This window comes from Equus asinus, chromosome 24 (genome assembly GCF_041296235.1).
Source record: "Equus asinus isolate D_3611 breed Donkey chromosome 24, EquAss-T2T_v2, whole genome shotgun sequence".
NCBI classification, from domain to species: domain Eukaryota; kingdom Metazoa; phylum Chordata; class Mammalia; order Perissodactyla; family Equidae; genus Equus; species Equus asinus.
In genome coordinates, this window is record NC_091813.1 from 34,205,112 (window position 1) to 34,226,112 (window position 21,001).

General features: G+C 40.1%; 1 protein-coding gene across 3 annotated transcripts in view; it reads right to left on the reverse strand.

Moving 5' to 3' along the window:
• GPR63 (G protein-coupled receptor 63) overlaps positions 1–10,638 on the reverse strand; it is a 54,542-nt gene extending 43,904 nt beyond the window's left edge. For 2 of the 3 annotated variants that reach the window (XM_070496350.1, XM_070496351.1), the window contains exon 1: positions 10,377–10,638. The gene's annotated coding sequence lies outside the window, so the exon portion shown is untranslated. The remainder of the gene's footprint in view (positions 1–10,376) is intronic. The other variant, XM_014843236.3, reaches the window with a different exon arrangement.
• Between the last annotated feature and the right edge of the window lie 10,363 nt (positions 10,639–21,001).

Sequence of the window (21,001 nt, forward strand, 5' to 3'; positions counted from 1 at the left end):
AGAAGAAGGAGATTATCTGGATAGCTTTAAAAGGTTCCCTAGAAGGAACCAGAGGGGAAAAATAGATTCCCCAACAAAGCAAAAGAAATTAGTTTCACTGCTTAATTCTCAAGGGCAACAATAAAATTCAGAGACAATGGAATGATATTTTTTGATGCACTGGAAGAAAACAACTGTCAAAATAGAATTTAATACCCAGGGAATCTCTCTTTCAAGAAAGAAGTGAAAGAAAAGGATTGTGACACACAAACAAAAATCTCCCTGTCTCTGTCTCTCTCACACACACACATAGATACCCTCTGTCTTTCTTTTTTCTCTCTCTCTCAATAAAGGAAAAGAATGTACGTCAGGCAGAAAAAAAATGATCCCAGACAGAAGATCTGATATCCAAGAAGGAATGGTGAGATATAAAAGACACTGTACACAACAATAAAAGTAATGTCTAACTTATGAGAGAAAAAAACAGGCTAGAACTAAAATACTCAACAGCAATAACACATAAGTTGGAAGTGGGTATCATAAGAGTTAAAAAATTCTTAGGAATTTGCATTCTTTTAAAGGAGAGTGTATTAGTTGGCTAGGTGACCATAAGAAAATATCCAGATTGGTGGCCGAAAGAACAGAAATTTATTTTCTTACAATTTTAGAGGCTAAAAGTCTAAGGTCAAGGCGCTGTCAGGGTTGGTTTCTGGTGAGACCTCTCTTCTTGTCTTACAGACAGCTGCCTTCTCACTGTGTCTTCACTTGGCCTTTCCTCTGCACGTGTGCAGAAGGGAGAGATCTCTGGTGTCTCTTCCTCTTCTTACAAGGACACCAACCTTATTGGTCATTTAACCTTAATTACCTCCTTATAGACCCTATCACCAAGTACAGTTCACATTGCAGTTGGGGTTTCAACATGAATTTTGAGGGTACACAATTCAGTCCACCACAGAAGGCAAAGACACTGATCATAACTTTAGAGTAGATTAAGATGAATGTGCATAGTCAAACTGTCTGGGTATCCACTAAAAGAACACATATTGAGCTTATAGCCAGTCCCCTAACCCCCAAAAGAAAAAGAACAGTGAAAAAGGGGAAAATCAATCTATCTAAAAGAAGGCAACAACGGAGAATAGAAAGACAGAAAAAGCAGAATAGGAAATACATCATAATATGATATTAAAGAAATCCGAATATATCAGTCCTCATTCTAAATATTAAAAGACTAAAGTTTCCAGTTAAAAGCAAAGATACAGCTATATGCTGTTCATAAAAGACACATCTAAAAACATAAGAACTTTAATCCAACTTGAAAGTCAAAGAGTAGAGAAAGATATATCAAGCAGATCACAACCAATAGAGAACCCTATATGGTTTTATTAATATCAAAGAAAAAAGACATTAAGTTAAACAGCACTATTAGAGATTTAGAAGGCCATCACATACAATAAAAAGTTTAATTTACCACAGGGATATTTAAAAATCTAATTGTTAAGGCACCTAATAACAAACCTCAAAATATGTAAAGCAAAAGGTAAATTACTGACATGAAATTGATAAATCCATTATTACAATTTCTCAGTAACTGAATGATCAAGTAGAAAAAACCATAAATAAAGATAAAGAAGATTTAAATACACAATTACAATTTTCATCTTATGGATACACATGGAAGACTGCACCCAGAAACTGGAGAATACACAATATTTTCAAGCTACACATGGCACATTCATTAAAAAGAGAATACTAGCTCATGTCCATGAAGCTAACCTCAAAAAGCACCAAAGAACTCGTATAACAGAGACCACATGCTCTGATCATGTCACACGTAGGTTAGAAATCAAAAACAAAATATATTTAGAAATTAGAAAATACCATTCTCAAGAACTCATGGATCAAAGAAATCACAGAAAATATTTAGAACTGTATGATTAAAAAACTACATAAAAAATTCTGATAAGCAGCTAAAATGGTGATTCAAAGGAAATGTACTGTACTCTAATGAGGTAAGATTCACAACGAATAAGCTAAGCACTCAATCTAAGAAATTAGAATAACGGCAGAATAAACCCAAAACCATGGAAGAAAAAGTAAAAGAGCAAAAATGAAAGAGTTAGAAAACAAGCATATAACAGAGAATGATCAGCAAAGCCAAAAGTTGGTTCTTTGAAAAGATTAAGAGAAAATATACAGCTCAAGGTTGAAGGAGAGAAAGAGAAAAATTAGCAGCATCAGGAGTAAAAATAAATGGGACATACCACAGATGCAGCAATGATTAAACAGACAAAAGATATCATGGAAAACTTTATGCTTATACTTTATGCTTTTGAAAACCTAGTTACAATGACAAATGCCCCTTAACAGTAGAATGGATAAATTATAGAATTCATAAAACAAAACACTAAACAAACAAAAAAAAATGACAGCTATCAACATTGATGAATCTCAAAATCCTAACAAATGAAGCAAGCTTAAAAATATATATATCTATTATATATAAGAAATATAAGATTCCCTTCATGTAAAGTCCAAAAATAACCAAAATTAAAGAATATGCAGGGGCCAGCCCGGTAGCGAGCAGTTAAGTGCACACGTTCTGCTTCAGCGGCCCTGGGTTCACCTGTTCAAATCCTGGGTGCAGACATGGCACCATTCGGCAAGCCACGCTGTGGTAGGCGTCCCACACATAAAGTAGCGGAAGATGGGCATGGATGTTAGCTCAGGGCCAGTCTTCCTCAGCAAAAAGAGGAGGATAGGCAGTAGTTAGCTCAGGGCTAATCTTCCTCAAAAAAAAAAAAGAATACGCAGGGCCAGCCCAGTGGCACAGCAGTAAAGTTCATGCACTCCACTTCAGCAGCCCAGGGTTCACCAGTTCGAATCCCGGGTGTGGACCTACGCACTACTTATCAAGCCATGCTGTGGTAGGCGTCCCACATATAAAATAGAGGAAGATGGACACAGATGTTAGCGCAGGGCCTACCTTCCTCAGCAAAAAGAGGAGAACGGGTAGTGGATGTTAGCTCAGGGCTAATCGTCCTCAAAAAAAAATAGAATATGCTGCTTTAGGGATAAGACAAGGGTTTCCTTTAAGTGGGGAATGAATAAACAGAGGGATTCTACATATGCTATACTTCTTAGCCTTGATAGTATATCCACAGGTATTCAATTTTTTTAACTTAGAAATATGTTTTATGCACTTTTATATGTACAACGTACTTCACAATAAATACTCTAAGAGAATTATGTAGTAAAATCAGTTTCAAAAACATATTCTGAATATTCCCATGTAAACAGTGACTATCCACAGGATCTCATGAGAAAATCTCACGTTCTGTCTTGACATGACTGTCACATTCCATGTCAAAATACAAGGATACGGTTCCTCTTCTTTAAGATATTAAAGAAGGAAACGATACTCATCTAAACAAAACTTCACTCTGAAGTGCCAAAACAGAGGTAAGCAGCAGGTATTAAGGGAACAGCGAGCCTCAGTCTGACTTAGAGAACAGAGGAGAAGAGATGGCTTCACAGAAGAGAAGACCACGTCTGAAGAATAACTGGCCCAGAAAATATGTTTGGGTGCGTGTGTTTACTTTCTCTTTCCTTTTACAGCCAGCGCCAAATTCTAAAACTGAAAAATTGTACATGAAAATACAAATGTGACTCTGCATTCATTATGGTCATGTTTGATGGCTAAAGACAACTTTATTCATAAAAATGAAGGGAGAATTTCTCTCTCCGTTTACCCAAGAATCCTTAAGTTTTCACACACGTCCTTTTCCTAGTTTTTGTCCATTTTATATCCTAGTTTTGTTCCTGGAAGTGACCACGTTTTTGTGATAGCCTGTGATACTTCTCTGGTTTCCAAAGGCAATTTCTGGCTAAGATGAAGTTTTGTATTATTGACAGAAAGGGAGAAAGACATAGATAATATACAGATATATAGAAACATATACACACGTGGGACGTTCAGATTCCCGGAGTCGGCAGCAAAGGGCAGAAAACAGAACATTTTTAATCTTAGAAATGACTACACAAGAAACACTCTCTCTGCCCTCTACCATACAGCAATTACGTGCGCATCAGTACACGTGGGCAGGAGGTCAGGTGGTAACACAGTAAGGAAACAAAGCGAAAAAGGGAGAACATTCTCAGGGCGCGCTATCAGCGGCTGAATCTGTTTAGGTGGAAAGAGCACTTACAGCTGTGACTGAGCGCGACTTAACAGTTTGGTGTTGAGAACGGATCTTACAGCTGAGTGGATCTTACAGCTGAGTCTTTTCAAATATCTAGGGTTATTTCACTGGGATAAAGCCCCCAGTCGGGTCCAGGTTCAAATCCTGTCTGACTTGAGTTTTTCATATTACACTGACCAAACAAAACTGCAGAAGGTAATCAAGAAAAACTATGATGAAGTCTATAGATTTGATATGGGGAATAATAAAGTGCCTTGAGTTCAATGAAAAACATCAGTGCCCTTTATCCCTACCCCAAAATTCTACTTCTAGGGCTCCACCCAAAGGGAATAACCTTAGATGTGCACAAAAACTAAGCTATAAGATATTTACTGCTACATGGTAGCAAAAAAAAAAAAAAAAAAAAAGGGAAACCTATCTGATATTACAGCATATCCCCAATAAATTATGATATATCCATAGAATAAAATACTATCAGTATTCAAAATGTTACAGAAGATCATACCATGATGTGCAGTGTGGTTCATCTTTGTATGAAAATTAAAAAGAAATATATATTTACTTTATGTACTATAGGTACTTTACCATATGTATATAAAAATATACACCAAAATGTTACCAATAGTTATCTCTGAGAGTAATTCTCCTTTTCTTTTCCTTCTTTTTTTTTTTTTTTTTTTTGCTTAGGAAGATTTTGCCCTGAGCTAACAACTATTGCCACTCTTCCTCTATTTTATATGTGGGTCACCACCAAAGCATGGTGGACAAGTGGTGTAGGTCCACACCCCAGACCCAAACCCACAAACCCAGGCCGCCAAAGCAAAGCACACTGAACTTAACCACTACACCATGGGCCAGCCCCCTCTTTTCCTTTTTCTTTGTTTTTTGGTTTTGGTTTTGGTTTTGGTCTTTTTGGTTTTTTGGCTTGTCTGGATTTTCTAAATTTTCTATAATGAAGATGTGTCACTTCCATAATAATAAAAAATATCCATTATAGCACACAAATAATAAAGATTTGAAACCTTACAATAGCAACTATACATGAAATATAGACACAAAAATAGAAGTTCCCAATATCACTGCCCCTTTCAGCAGAAGCAAATTTATCCAAGTCCTATTACGGAAAATGGGGGAAGCGTAAATTCAAAACTCCTAATATATCATTAATGAAGCCAACACAGATAGTCCCCAACTTAAGATGGTTCAACTTAACGACTTTCTGACTCTACGATAGTGCGGAGGGAATAAGCATTCAGTGAAAACCGTACTTCAAATTTTGAATTCTGATCTGTTCCGAGGCTAGGGACATGCGGTATGATATTCTCCCATGATGCTGGGCAGCAGCAGCGAGCCACAGCTCCCAGTCAGCCTTGCAATCACGAGGGTGAACAACAGATACGCTTACACCATTCTGTTACCACACATCCATCCTGTTTTTCATTTTCAGTAGAGGATTCAATAAATTACATGAGACATTCAACACTTTATTATAAAATAGGCTTTGTATTAGATGATTTTATCCAACTGCAGGCTGATGTAAGTGTTCTGAGCACGTTTAAGGTAGGCAAGGCTATGCTATGATGCTCAGTAGGTCAGGTGTATTAAACACATTTTCGACTTATGATATTCTTAACTTACAAAGGGTTTATTAGGATGTAACCCCATCATAAATCGAGAAAGATCGTAATTCAAAAGAAGGAGAATCGTTTGACGCAGCTGAGTGGGAACAAGCCGAAAGACAAAGAACACACTTTCTGCTAGTGCTTTAGAAGGCATCACAGTTTGTGCAAGGTTAATCAAAATGGAGCAGCAAGATGGCCTACTTCACATACAGCCTGCAGGAAATGGAAAACGTAAGCTAAAATGATGAAAAGAATGGATTTTGTTGCAAGTACACACTTAGGCAAACATTTTCCGCTCTGGAAGGCAATGGATGCTATTCCTGGAGTAGCCCCTTTCTACTCCAATCCCTTTGAACCTATATCCTCCCGGGATGAATTCAGATCGAAAAACCTGCAGCAGCCCCCCCCAGCCAGATGCTGTACCAACGCCTGGCAAAGACGTTAACTGACTCTTGGGTAACTTGCAGTTGAAATTCTTATTCGGATGCAAACTTCAAGCACCTTTAAATACCTTAAAATGTTCTGTCTCTAAAATTACCTAACTATTTATTTTTGTTTAAAAAGAATAGGAAGAGGTGAGGGCGCCCCCCTTTGGAAGGTAACAGCTAGAATAAAGAATCATTCCCCTCTGCACCATCTCCCCAAGGCAGATCCTTAGAAGTTTCCACATTAAAAAATTTGCCTTAAATATTTTTGAAATGCTTTAACAATATAGATTGGGCTAAGTCAATTAAGAAAAAAGAAACTTTGGACCAAAACCTCAAAATGTATGTAAAGTTTACGACTACAATGACACCTAACAGTTTCAACTAAAAATTATCTAAGAATCGATTAACATATATGCCAGTTGATTGGTACAGTATCTGGCTGGGGATGTTTTTTAATCTAAATTGGGCCTGGGAGGATATAATTTCTTTTGTATTATCACCCAAAGGAAATACCGACAACAAGTGTTATTATTAACTTCAATAGGCGACCACTAGATTACCCTCCTAACTCTAAGTGTACACTCTTTTGCCCAAGACCTGAAAGCTATATTAAAATTCAACCCTCTCAACTCCGCATTACATTTTTAATGAACATGAAGGAACTTTCTAGCGTATTAAACTAGAGTATCATGCCTGAGTTTTCTGAATCTTTTGTCATACAGACAGAAATGGGAACAAATTACTTTTACCAAGCCTGTCCATATTTACTGGCATAGAAGCTAAAAGGCATTTTATCCTATGTGTCAAACAGCTTGCCGTCAGCTTCAGAAATCATCTTTTACAAGGACGGCATACGGCCTCAAGCCAACTAAACACTAAAGCATGTTGGGCTGCCCACAGTGCAAATTATTTGGAATGTTCTCCATCTTTTGTGGTTACAAAAGTACCTACTTTGTGGATCATCCAGTTCAAATTAGGGCCACATCTGACCTTAAACAGAAAATTCCCAGGAAACTGAAACTATAATTGACCAAGATCCCATTAGTTCTGAAAGGCAGTGATCTCAGAGATTCAAACATTTCAAACGTATTTTTTAAAAGCCGAAGTGACACAACATAAACTCTGTGAAATACATCACTATCTATTTCAAGTAAACACTATGAACTCACCCTAATTACAGAGGTCACGCTTGCAAAAAAAAGGAGGAAGGGGGGATTATTACATGCAACACATTAAAAGGCATTTGTAGCAAATATAAACACATTTCTGGTAAATGCCTGGCAAATTAAAGCAAAAAGTCTAAAAAATCATTTCATTTCATTTCTAACTTTCGTACATATGCTGAAACGTAGCAGCTTCAGCTGTGGACTGAAGCACTGTATTATAGGTATTATTTTCCCAAGCATTAATGGAGACCTCTCTCAAATCATTTCCCACACTGGAGTATCAAAACTTCCCCAGGGTTTGCCTCCCATGCCTTTGAAGTCTATTCTCTTAAGTCCCAGACCTATGGGGGCATGCCCTGAAGGTCATTTTTGAAGAGTTAAAAGAAGAAAACACTACATTGACAAGCTAAATGTTACCTAAGGATTCCTCTACTGAAGATAAATAACTGAAGCTTAAGAAATGTCTGCTTCAATCATCCATTGGTGGGATAACTCAGTCCATTTTAACAAATATGTGGTTAGGATCGTTGACATATGGCTCCCTGGTCCAAGCCTTGTGTGAGAACAAGAATATGTTGGAAAACATAGTATTTTTTAATAGCAACCGATATTGACGAAAATGCTGAAGAAATGAGAAGTCCTAACAGGCTGTTTTTAGCTTCTGATCTTTTAGACCTGCTGTTCTCAGTGCAAGTGTATTATCAAGTCCCTGAACAGTTTTCCATGTTATACATATATAAATATGCATCTCCACGGCTATATGGATATATATATAATGACCAAGGGAGGGCCTGCGAGAGCAGCATGCAGAGTAGGCCTTCCTCAGGTGTGCTGCAGACCAAGGACACCCCACCTCCCCATCCCTTCCATCAGAGTCTGAATGCGATGGAGGTGATGGGGGCAACACGACAGCCCCTCACCCCAACTCTCCAGCAGGCCTGGAAGCAAGAGCCCCAACCTCAGGGCCACAATGAAGTTTGCTTTGCCAGGAAAATACATATATATAAAAATATATATATATGGATATATATATATCCATAGCTATCTACATCTATCCCATATCAATCCATAGATAGATATAGACAGATATGGATTTTGTGAGATATATATTTGTGATATATTTATGTGACATATATATTTAGTTTCAAAAAGAATCATTCACAAAACAATCATCTCAAATCAAATAAACTATATAGAAAATCTCATGATACTCATATTAATCAATACAATCCTAACAACTAAGTCACATCCACCTTAGAATCCCAAATTTTTACTGAATGCAGTACTGTCTTGCCTGGAGCCCGGCAAACTTAAGGAAGAATGGTAACTGCAGTTAGGGTTTTAAGTATGCGACTTTTTCTAAGCAAATTTTTTCTCAAGAATGTTCAGTTTGCTGCAAATTTTCAGAAAATGCTCGATATGGTGAATTCTTTTTTGAAAGTTTCAGTTCTGGTATATTTGACAGAAGAGTGACAAAATTGTGCTCAGAGATGAATATCTCTATTCCCAACGAAATGTTATAATATTAATGGTTATTCTGGAAGGATTTTCTTTCAAAATTTCCCCACTGCAAATAAGACGTTTCCTACAAGACTGTCTATTTTGGTAGTATATTTTTCACACACAAAATTATATGTAAAACATATACCTCTGAATTTAAATATTTCATGATACTCTTTAAACAAGCTCCCACATTCTGTTTTTATTTTTTGAAATAATCTGGGCTATATAAACAATTATGTCACTAAAATTACGACTATGCAACATGTCACAAAATATAGGGACTTTCCATCAGCAGCTTTATTTGTAGCTGAAATCAGATGTTCCGTACACAATGTGAGTGGAGAAGACAGAAACAGAAACAGGTGTGGTAAGACCTGGGAGTGGGAGAAAATGGGCACAGGACACCCATTTGTGTAATAAATGTACTTATATATTAGGTTTCATCAGATAATTACACATATTACATACCTTATCCATAGGTGAAACCATCTGAGGCAATGTGGGATTATGCAAGAAACATCAGGTTTTATTTATGATTCTTAGAAACACTCTCCTACAATTAGTTGTAGCCTTCTTAATCTAAGAGACAATGAAAACCAAATTCACCAATAAACAAAGAAAAAATCTTATTTTTAAAAAATAGGTTAAAGCCTCATATTACCTCACTGAAAAAACTGCATCCGACTATGACGGTACCTGTATTTCCTAAGTTTCCAGACCAAATCTAAATATTTCATCAGGGACTAAACGATCATTTTGAAAATTTGGGTCAGTCCCGGGGGATAAATTTAATAAAGGTATATTGTTGAGAGGTTTTTTTTTTCAGCATCCTATGCCTCCAAGATGTTTTTTTTTTTCTTCAAAAAAAAAAAAAATGTTTTCCAAAAGCGGCGAGGGAGGAAGGATTAAAATCAGGGTGATGCTGACAACCGACCCAGGCTGACCGCCAGACACACAGCGCCCACAGGGAAGAGGCCACCTCTCGAACTGCTGGAGCCCTCAAGGAGCCTTCCCACCGGGGCAAACGGGGTGAATTTCAGCCCTAAAGAGTGACGAGACCACACTGTAAAAGTTCAAGAGGATTCCATCCCCCTCCTCTCACTCCCAGCACTTAGCTTCTCCAGGAGAGAGCCCGGCAGTGAAAGAGCCGGCACTGGGTGCCAACCTGCAGCCGCCCGGTTTCCTAGAAGGCCTAAGTGCTCCAGCAGGCAGGGATGGGGGCGGCGGCGGCGGGCGGCGCGGCGAGGCGGCCCCCGGGGAAACCGAGTCCCGGCCGGGCCCCACGGTGTGGCGCTGGCTGCTGAAATCACTCCAGTCCAGCTGCAAAAATCTTCCCGAAAACCCGAGCTTCTCCGGCACAACTTCGCCTCCTTCTCTGCCATACACTCCCCCCAGCTGCATACCGATCTCGACGCGGCGCATCAAAGCGCTCCCTGCAGGCTGCTACCTGTCCCGGGGGCCCAGGACCCCAAGTCTCACCTCATACAAAGAGCTGCGCGCGGGCGCCTGCACAGGAGCCCAGGGAGCATGGCCCCATCCAGTCCCTCCCGGAACTTTCCTGACATAGCACTTCTCTCCTCCGCCGCAGAAAAGAACGCTACGAGGCAGAGGAGGAGGAGGAGGAGGAGGAGGAGGAGGAGGAGGAGGAGGAGGTGGCGGTGGCGATCCCGGAGGCGGCGGCGGCTGGAGCTGGAGCCGAAAGTAAGGAGCATCGCGGCCGAGCGCCGCCGCCTCCCAATCTGCCGAGGGGTTCCCGCCCCCAGGGTAACCAAAGCTCCCTCTTAAAGGCGCCCGCCGCGCTTTAGGACGGGAGGGGGGCGGGGAGGAAGGAAAGGGGGAGGAGGCAAGTAAAGAGGGAAGGGGCAAGCAGAGACCGCAAGATTCAGAGGCCACCGTCCGGGGTGCCCCCGGGCTGCTGCTCTTCCCTTTCCCGGCTGCGCCTCTCTGCTCCCCGCCAGGTCTGGTCGCCCCTCTGCCTGAGCAAATGTGGGGCAAGTGCTGGGACCCGGCACGGGGGGCCGCCCTCGCCATTGGCTTGTCCCCCACGACGATCCCTGGAATTTAGCCACTTCTCCTAACCGCTCTAGTCGCTTTTAGGGTCTCCTCTTCCCGGCGCCCCCAAAGCCGGTGCGCGCCGCTGGCGACTGCCCGTGGAATCGCGTTTCCTCGCGTTTCTTGCTCGCTCTTTCTCTATCTCCAACACAGTGATCAGAATCTCCCCCAGGAGCGCAGGAGACTAAAATAATTAAAGACCGGCTGGGGTCCCTAGACTGACCCCTGAAGATCTCACTGCTGTGACTTGTCACTTGCTGACTTGCCAAATGCTCTGCTTTACCCTGTGTTCTGTTCTCCTCCAGTTGCCAATTGCCAGGTGGGCATCAACTGGATTTCTTGAACCATTGACCTTCATCAACAAAGACTGGCTGTAATGATTGCCAAACTGAACTCAGGAAGGCCCTCCAGAAAAGACACCGCCTTAAAATCTAAATGATGCTGGGAAATCCTGCTTCAAAGAAACAAGTGATTGTTTTTCCAGCTATCATCAACATTTGTGATCACTGCTGAGACCACAGTGGGGTATGCCCCGTGTGGGGATGCTCCGGAGACACACAGCATCAGCAGCTGTCAACACTCTAAAAATAGACCACAGTTAACAGTGGGTGTGGGCAGCAAAGGGTTTCTTTTTCTACCCCATGGCTCCCATGCTTAGTACTATGGGGCCTCAGCATAGTGTTGTGTCATTTGTACCCTGCTCAGTATCCTCTGGCTGAAGTGGAGGTGGGCAGGCAATTGAGGGTTAAGATTCAGCCTAGGCTCTAAAGAACCCCCAGGGGGGCTCAGAGGGAATGGTACTTTCTAATTCACACAAAGGCACTTGCATCAGTAGCCTGAAACTGGACCTCAGTTCTTCCTCTCCTGCCACCTTCAGCTGGGAAACAAGCACACGTTGACTTGTGGAGGAAGAGGGCAGGGAGACAACAGGCAAAAGATCAGAGCAATTTCTGTTACCAAATGGAGAGGATGGGCTCTATAAAAGTGGGAGACAGGGTTCAGCCTGGACCAAACATTAAGATGAGAGAGGAGGTTAGCCATGAGCAGAGTGAGGATATCCTGGTTTTATGATAAACTCCTGTGTAATGTCAGGATAGTTGCATGTAATAGGTACCCAACTCGAACTGACTTAAGAAAACCTACAGTGGAGGAGGTTGAAATGTATTAGCTCATATGCTTATAAATCCCAAGAGCAGAGCTGGCAAAAAACCATGAGATTTTTAAATCCTTTTTTTCTTCAGATGCTCATAGAGTGTTAGGACTCAGTTTCTCTCCATATGGTGGCTGTGCTTTCATTCCACTGGTGTTATTTTCTCTAATCAGGGCCTAGATCTACAGCCCCAGGCTTACCTCCTCCTCCAACCTCCTTAGCAGTGGATCCCATTAGCAAGAGAACAGGCCAAGAAATGAATCTCATCAGACTCATTTGGATCCTGTGCCCAACTCTGAACTAACCATGGTAACCATGGATTAGAAGAGGCACTGCGAAGTTGGGGTCATTTGCCTGAGTCTGAAAAAGGTCACGGGAGATACCTTAGTGCCTGTTCCCTCATCCCCCATACACACCCAAACCACAGGGACTGAGCAGGAGAGAGGAGGTTCCCCAAAGGAAAATTAGTGTTAACAAAGAGGAAAGGAATATGGAGAAGGGAAGGACCATAGATGACCCTTTCCTCACAGCCCCCCATTTCCCAACACACGCCCCCCCCCACTCACACACACACACCTCCACATACGTACACACACATATACACCACCCAAGGGACTTACTCCTTTCTGGCTCCTCTGCCAGTAGCCTCAGGACCAGAAAAATGCTGATGGTCATGGAGTTGCAAGTAACTGAACCAGCCAGCCACATCCTTTGGCCTCAGAAGCCACTGGGAAGGTCTTCAGTGATGTTGAACAAACCACTTGCAAACAAACAATACCTAAAACGTAATTATAGTCAATAATGTTCTTCCTAGATCATGATACCTCTGCCTCTACATGCCGGCCATCCCACATTCGTTGTTAAGCCTTATGTCATCATGTAATCAATTCAACTTGATAAGAGTCCATGGAAATTTCGCATTACATATATATTCATTCAACTTGAAAAAGAAATGCGGCCTACGAACAATTACGTTTCAGTATCCAAGTGACACCGGGCCCAACTTCATTTTCAAACTCTAATAAGTTCCTCTTTCTCTTTTCAGAGATAGCTCAGAGGAGTTTATATTTTGCCAACCGAAAATGCCCTTTCAGCCTTTTTTCTTCCCACACAAAAACTTGTCTTGCAGTGGCTCATAAAAACGTTTCATATTTTCTTCCTTCATTTCTGTATTTTGTAGAATTAGTTTGTAGATATGATTTTTAAAAATAAACTTAAAAACCTGCAAGAGACTTTAAAGTTAACCTAAAACAGCTCCCTTCGTTTCAGGGATGAAGACATGAAAGCTCAGGGATTGACTTGTCTAAGGTCACACAGCTGTTTTTAGTATCTGTTATGTACCCAGCTCTGTGCTAGACATTTCAAAAAGTAGGGAAGCAGAAGAATACCACATGGTCACTGTCCTCAAAGAGGTTAAATTTAGTCAAGGAGACATAACCATCTAAGATATACGACAATTATACAGAGCATCACAATATATCATATCGTTTAGTGTAAAAAAAAAAAATGTGTGATGAGCTCTGTGTGTTAACTATAGGCATTGAAGTAAGAGACGCTCTGCATGGGATTAGTCAAGGAAATGCTTTTTAGCCAGGAATCAATTTGATGGCCTTTAAAAAAATGCAGAGAGAAAAAAGAACAGGCTTCCCAGGTGAGAAAACAAAATGAGAAGATATCCATGGGCAAAACAAACAAAATCAGAAGACATTGCCATGTGTTTGGAACAGAAAGGAAATCTGTAGAGTCATGGATTAGGCAGGCGCTTCAAACTGCAAATCCTGAAATCATTTTAGTGGGTTTTGACCAGTAATTTTTTAATTAAATAAAAAAAAATACCAGAGAGCATCATACTTAATAAGTTTAAGTATTATTTGTTAAACTTGTGTTTCGTTATCTTGTGTGTTCTAAGTTATGATGTAAATTTCATGGCTTGCTTTGGGTCATGTTCAAAAATGTTCAAAAGCCCCTAGTTCTGGAGTCAGACTGTGAAACTCTGCTTTGGAGCAAGACATTGAGCGAATAACGTCTCTCAAGCATCAATTTCCTTTTGTGCAAGAGATTTCCAGCACAGCCCTTTGCAGAGAGTAACACCTATAAATGATACCTCTTATGTGCTGGCTAGATTAGAGGTTTTCAGCCCTGACTGCAAGTTAGAATGACCTGAAGAGCTTTTTTATAATACCAATGCCTGGGACCCACCCTCAGAGACCCAGATTCTGTTCTGGGGTAGAGTCTGGGCATCAGAGTTTAAAAGCTCCCCAGGTGCAGTCATGGCTGCCAATCCTTGGCTGGACCCCCAGCAGAACACATCTAGCACCTGAGGAGCAGGTGCCCTGTCTCCTTCAGTGGGCACATTGACCTTCATGACTTATGTTTCTATTTCTTTACAAGCAATAGATAGCATGCTAGGTAGTCAGCAGAATTCTAACTGCCTTCTGCCCTGAAAATCTGCAACTGTGGTGCAAACTGCTCATGGTTTATCTCCATCAGTAACACAGCGTGGATATTGAGTCATAGTCTCTTATGTATCTCTCCACCTGTACAGTTTATGGTCAGTTATCAGCATACAGTAGTTTCTGGAGGTGTTAAAAAGCGGTAAAATACCACCAGAAATTCCCTAAGGAAGAGGAAAAGGACTAGAAGCAAATGGCCTTGGAAATCTATAAGCTAAATAATTAGCAAATGACTCATTAAATTTCAGCTATTATCATCCTGGCTTTTAACAGTGTGGCTTCTAAATATAGTAATTACTGATGTGCTTTTTATAATTTTACATTCAGTCATCCCTAAGTGTTCACATCTTATACATTTTTACCCTATTAAGCCAATACCTTTGTGTATGAAGCAGAAGAAGTTTTCCTCAAACACAAATTGTCCTAAGACTCACAACCACTGGTATTCTGCGCCTAGTTATTTTGTCTATGTAAATCTCAACTTTTTTTTAATTTGTTTGGGCAAAATAATAAATGTAGCATAATTTAGAATCTCACCAAAATTAGTTGCTTAGACAGAGCAACTAAGATAAGAAAGAAAAGGAAAAAACTGAAACCGAAAAGTCTGACAGCCAGATTCTGTACATCATGATATGACAAAATCAGAAGTACCCTGAAGCACTATGAGGTCTTCTTGCCTAAGAAATTGAATCTGGATCTAATCAAGCCTCTAAACCTAACAGGAAATACAGGGGACAGAGGATCAGGTTTTAAAACCACCTCAAGGAAGCAATCAGTCAAATCCAGAAGGTCGAACATTCAATTAGAAAAATGACCTGGTTTCTCTACCACATCAATGGCATGAAGAAACCGGGCCGATTGTAAAAGAGTAAAAGAGATTTAAGGATCATAATCATGAAATGCAATGTGTGGCCTCTGTGTCCTGTTTTGACCAAACCACCTGTGAAAAGAACCTTTGAGACAGTCAGGAAAATCCGATTATGGACTAAGTACTATAAATGAATTATTGTTAATTTTGTTAGATATTATAATAGCACGACAGTTATGTGTAAAACAAAAATGTCATCAGGGGTGCATACATAAGAATTTTATAATCCTGCAGGGAAAAAATGGAAGGAGGAATAGAAGAAAAAATGATTGATAATTTTTGAAGCTGGGGGATGGATATATGGAGGTTTATTCTCTTATGCTCTCTATTATTGTGTATGTTTGGAAAGTTCCCTAATAAAGTTATTTTTTTTTTTAATTTGTTTGATGTTGTTAATCGTTTATTAAAATCTTTCTTTTAGTTTTGCTCATAGGACAGTGATAAATATATGTGAGTCTGGGCCTGGTTGCATCTTGAATATCTTTAGAAAAAAGGTTTTAGGCTCAGAAGTCTTTTATTATAATATTTTTTAGCCAGTATTTACTGGTCATATTCAAGGCATCTTTCAACTCATTGCACACTGAGGGCAAAGCTCTCAAGCCAGTCCTTTAGCTAAGGGACCCCCTTAGCGGCATAGGATTGGACCAAAAGAGTGATCAGTGAGGGTCTCTGTGGGAAAGGTACTGACCATACCACACAACTAGCTCTCTGTATCACAGGCACCTACTCTCCAGGTATCTTTGTGCCCCAGTGACTAGCTTTGGTTGATTCCACCTTGGCATGTCCATGGTGAAGTCTACAGGGGAGTCCATAGGGACTAACCAGCTGGATGCATCTATTTTTTCTGGGGACATGGTCTCTTGGCCTTTTCCCTTTCCCCACCTTACCCAATCATGCTATTCCCCACCCCCTAGAGTACATACACACTTGTGCAAGCACATGCACACACACACACCAAATAAACATTGTAGTGGTAAAATCCAACAGGCCGAGACCAGCGAAAGAAGTTGGAGAGAAGCCATTCAGCCAGTTTTTAGTCTGTCTTAGTCTGGCGTTCCTCCAGCACTGGTATCTGGACCATTGTTGGCACAGGATTCAATTTTAGGAGAAGATAACCTTTAATATGTCTATTTTATTTATTATGAATTGGAAAATATAACTACACATCCATCTCATGGATATTACTTCTAAGCTAAGTTTTAAAAAAATGAGTCAATTTAAAAATATTAAGTGAATAAAAGTACAAATATTTTGAGGATATGACAAAATTCACAAAGGTGTTTTCATATATGACTATTTTTCATATTCGGCCTTTATCTATGGAAGCAGAAAGAGGCCTCATAGCTCACACAGTGCCAGCCCAACTGAGCAGGAGCTTAACTAGAAATGCAAGATAATGTAGCAGGTAAGTAAATCCTTTGGCATTTGAAAATCACAAGTTCTACTTATAGCACCACCATGTTGGAGGGACAGTAGTCAGTTAACTAACCTCTTCCACCCTCAGTTTCTTCATCTGTAAATTGGGAATAAAAAAGAAGTATTATGAGGATTAAATAAGACATTCATCTAAAACACAAGATATTTTCTGATTCAAAGTTAATGTTGACGTGTGTTAGAGTCATCACTACCAACAACATTTGTATTTTTCTGGATGTTCCTTTATCTCATTGCCTTTTAGAGAGTTCTGGAATGGTAGCAGCTGATTTGAAATTTTTCCATTATGAAATGTAACTAACATGGGGCCGGCCCAGTGGCGCAGCAGTTAAGTTCGCACGTTCCCCTCCTCGGCGGCCCGGGGTTCCCCGGTGCGGATCCCAGGTGCGGACATGACACCACGTGGCAAAAGCCATGCTGTGGTAGGCGTCCCACGTATAAAGTGGAGGAAGATGGGCATGGATGTTAGTTCAGGGCCAGTCTTCCTCAGCAAAAAGAGGAGGATTGGCAGTAGTTAGCTCAGGGCTAATCTTCCTCAAAAAAAAAGGAAAAAGAAAAAGAAATAGAACTAACAGTACTCAATGTCAGGCTAGGAAACAATCTTTCCTTGACTCTGCCCTTATTAACTTCTTATTAGGCTATTAAATCCAGTTGTGGGTGTTTTTGTAAAGATGTGGAGAAATTAGGAAAGGGTTAGATATATAGTTTGATATATAAAAGAGTTAGATATATACATTTGTCTCTCTGATTATAAAGAAGTACAAGTTTGTTACAGGAAATAGAGAAGAGTAAAAATGATAAAATAAGAAATCTCCTTAAAAAAATATTCAATATCAATGTCATTGGTTTTTTTTTTCAGCAAACATGAATTTGTTGACAAGTGAAGTCGTTCTTATCCTGCTGATAGTAAGTTTTATCAGCTTTTAGATCTTTTGTAATCACTCATTTTTCACATAATTGATATTTTTAAAACAATTATAATTGACCCTTACAAAAGGTATTACTTCAAGAACCTTTAAAGAGTATTCAGAAGTGATAAAATCTCAGTATTTCAGTTTTTTAAAAAAGATAATGGATAAACACATATTTGAGTTGAAAGGAATTTTGTTCGAATTTTTTGGCTTTCTTGGAAATCATAAGTTAAAATTCTCCATTTTAGAATAAAAATCACTAGAAGAAAACAATTATTCTCAAAATTACCATATGAAATCATTTTAATTCCTTATTATACATAATTATTTTAAATATAATACTCACCTTCTAAAGATTTTCTGCTGATGTTATATATGTAACTTATATAGATAATGGGCAAAGTAATAAATACCACTAGAAAGGAAAGTGTTCAATAAGCCCAATGTGGTGGCCATTAAAATGTACCACTCAGCTGTCCTGCTGCAGGAATTCCAGGTCACTGCCAGCCTGGGGCCCTCAAAATCCACCACTTTGTTCACTAAGACCACACTTCCTTCTTGCCACACTCAGCCAAAGACAGAGAATGTGTGGGGCACTAGTGTTGGCCTGTTCCTGAAGACAGGCCTCCTCTAACAGATACTTGGGCTCCAGGACTCCTCATCAGCCTGGCCAAAACTTTCTTAGAACTGTGCTGCAGTCTCAGACTCTTGGTACCCTCTCCTCCTTCCTTCCCTCTCTCCTTGCACGGGTAAGAGACCTGCATCATCGTCTGAAGGCTCTCCCTACTTCCTCCTTCCTCCTCTTTATCTTTCACTGACATTTTCATCAGTAAATCTCTGGCACACCTCATCCCATCTTCATGCCTGCTTCTTGGCGGGCAAAGACACAGTCAGGTAACATGAATTTGACAGCTAGGAAACAATGATAAGAGCATAACTGAGGTTTGATTAGAAACTGTAGGGACGTTCTAACATAGCCAGCCTAGGGAAGCCACAAGGAATTAATGTGTACGTCTCCTTCTCAATACAGGAAGACTTCTTTGAAGGATAATCATGTATGTTATCTATGGGACAGCGAGAAGCCACGCTCCAGTTTAAGAAAGGTGTGACGTGGTTACATGAGGCAGAGCACTAAGGACTGCCTGGGAAAGAGAACCAAAGGTATTAGCCACATGGAGAGAGAACGAAAAGACTGTGAAACAGAAACAGTGGAAACTAGTTTGGGATTCCTGTTTTGGTATGTCAAAGAGATAACAGCAGAATGGGAAAGAAAGAAAAAAAGAAGAAGAATTGAGCATGTAAGTGTGGATCTGTTTCTGGGCTCTCTAGTCTATTCCATTGATGTACTTGTCTACTATTTTGCTAGTTCTGTTTTGATCATTGTAGTAAACCTTATATCAGATGAAAAAAAAGACAGAGAGATAACTGCAGTGCCTACTAGAGGCAGAGAAAGAAAAGAACTAATTCATATTAGAAGGGGTTGGGGAAAAGGAGAGAGATGCTGGATGAACAACTACCACCAGAATTCTTCCTAAGTAGGAATGTGTCATGGTTTGGGAGAATAAATTGATGAGGCCAGTTGATATAAGCAAGGCTGTTAAGGCTTAGATGACAAACATATGCCAAAACATTCCAGAAGGGAGAAGCTGGATTGCACGGACAGAGTTGGGATGTTGTTGCTCCTGAGAGTAACAAGAGAGACAAATGAAGAGCCAAAGAGAGGAGGGAAAAAGAGGGAGAAGGCCTGAGTCTAGGTGAGAAGTGTCAGTGAAACTCCTCAGCAGCGGGGTCCTCAAAGGACCTTGTAAGACCTGTGATCAGAGCTGTTCTGCTTGCAGTTATCTGTGTTCCTAGAACTCAAACCACTCCTTCACCTACCCTCCAGAAATTCATTAAAGTCTGACTCAGCTACAAACGCATTTAGGAAGTTGTTTTTGTTTGTTTGCTTTAAGAGAATTCAAACTTGAGATCCCTATCTAGGTTTACATGGTGCAGACCAGAGTATCAAAAGGAGCAGAACTCAGGAAATGGATATGAGCAGAAGAGCTTAAGTACTTCAGGAATTCTCAGAATGCTTGAGAAGGCTCTGGACTTCCATGGCCATGAATTTGGGGTTGAGGGTGTTGAGCTCATTTTATCTGGCTCATAAGAGACAAGAAGGTCTCATTTGATGTCTGGTTACATTCACTATTATACAATAGAATTATAGAATTATTGAATTCATTTCATAAAACACCTTCACTTTTTACAGCTAAGGAACTTGAGACATATACAGAGTCTTTGTTCCTTTAGAAGTAGATCCTGACAAGGATTTGAGTGCAAGAAGTTCATCTAAGAGGTGGGAAAATGAGATGAGAAGGGAATAAAATCATTAAAGGATGTGGTAGATGGATAGATAGATCTCTTCTTTTTGGATTAGGGCTCCGTAAGCTTTAAAAACTAATTGTAGCGTCAGATCTACTTCCTTTTCATCAATATCAACCTCTTTGTTATCAGCAAGTGGAATCTAGGTGAAGCAAATTTTAGAATTGAATAGTAACTTTTCTTTTTAAAATTAAGCCATAAATAAATTATTAACATTTAATGGCTTCGATGCCCCAAAACCCAGGAGGAGGGATAATGTGAAATACTCACAGATGAGAATAATATAGCTGTTTAGAATTTTAAAGTTATTGCACAATATATCTCTTACAGCAATTCTTCCTCTAAACCAGTTCTTCCTTCAGTCATGTATTCAGTGCCACGTGCTGTTGGAAGTCAGCAGTGAACAAAACAATCAAAACTCCTGCTTTCAGGGAGCTTATATTTTCCTAGAGAGAGACAGACACTAAACACAACAAGTAAGTGAAATATAGGGTGTGTTAAGAGGTGATAATTACTATGGAGAGAAGAAAGCAGGGAAGGGAGATAGAGGGCTGGAGGAACAACTAATCAAATGACCACAAGTGATCAAGGCAGTGACTATCTGGGGGCAAGTATTCCAGGCAGGAGTACCAGGAGGCAAAGCCTCCAGGCTGAGAGCCTGGAATAGTCAAAGAACAGCCAGGAGACCAGTGTGGCTGGAGAAAGGCAGAGAGGAGTAATGAGGTCAGTATTTCTTAAAATGTGTCCGATGGACATTAGTTCTTTAGTCAGTTTGGGAAATAGGGTAGTCTCTGTTCCTCTTGGAGAATCCCAATGTCATCTGCATATTAAATGCTCTAAGAAGTTCTGCCAAAACCAACTTGTTTAAAGTC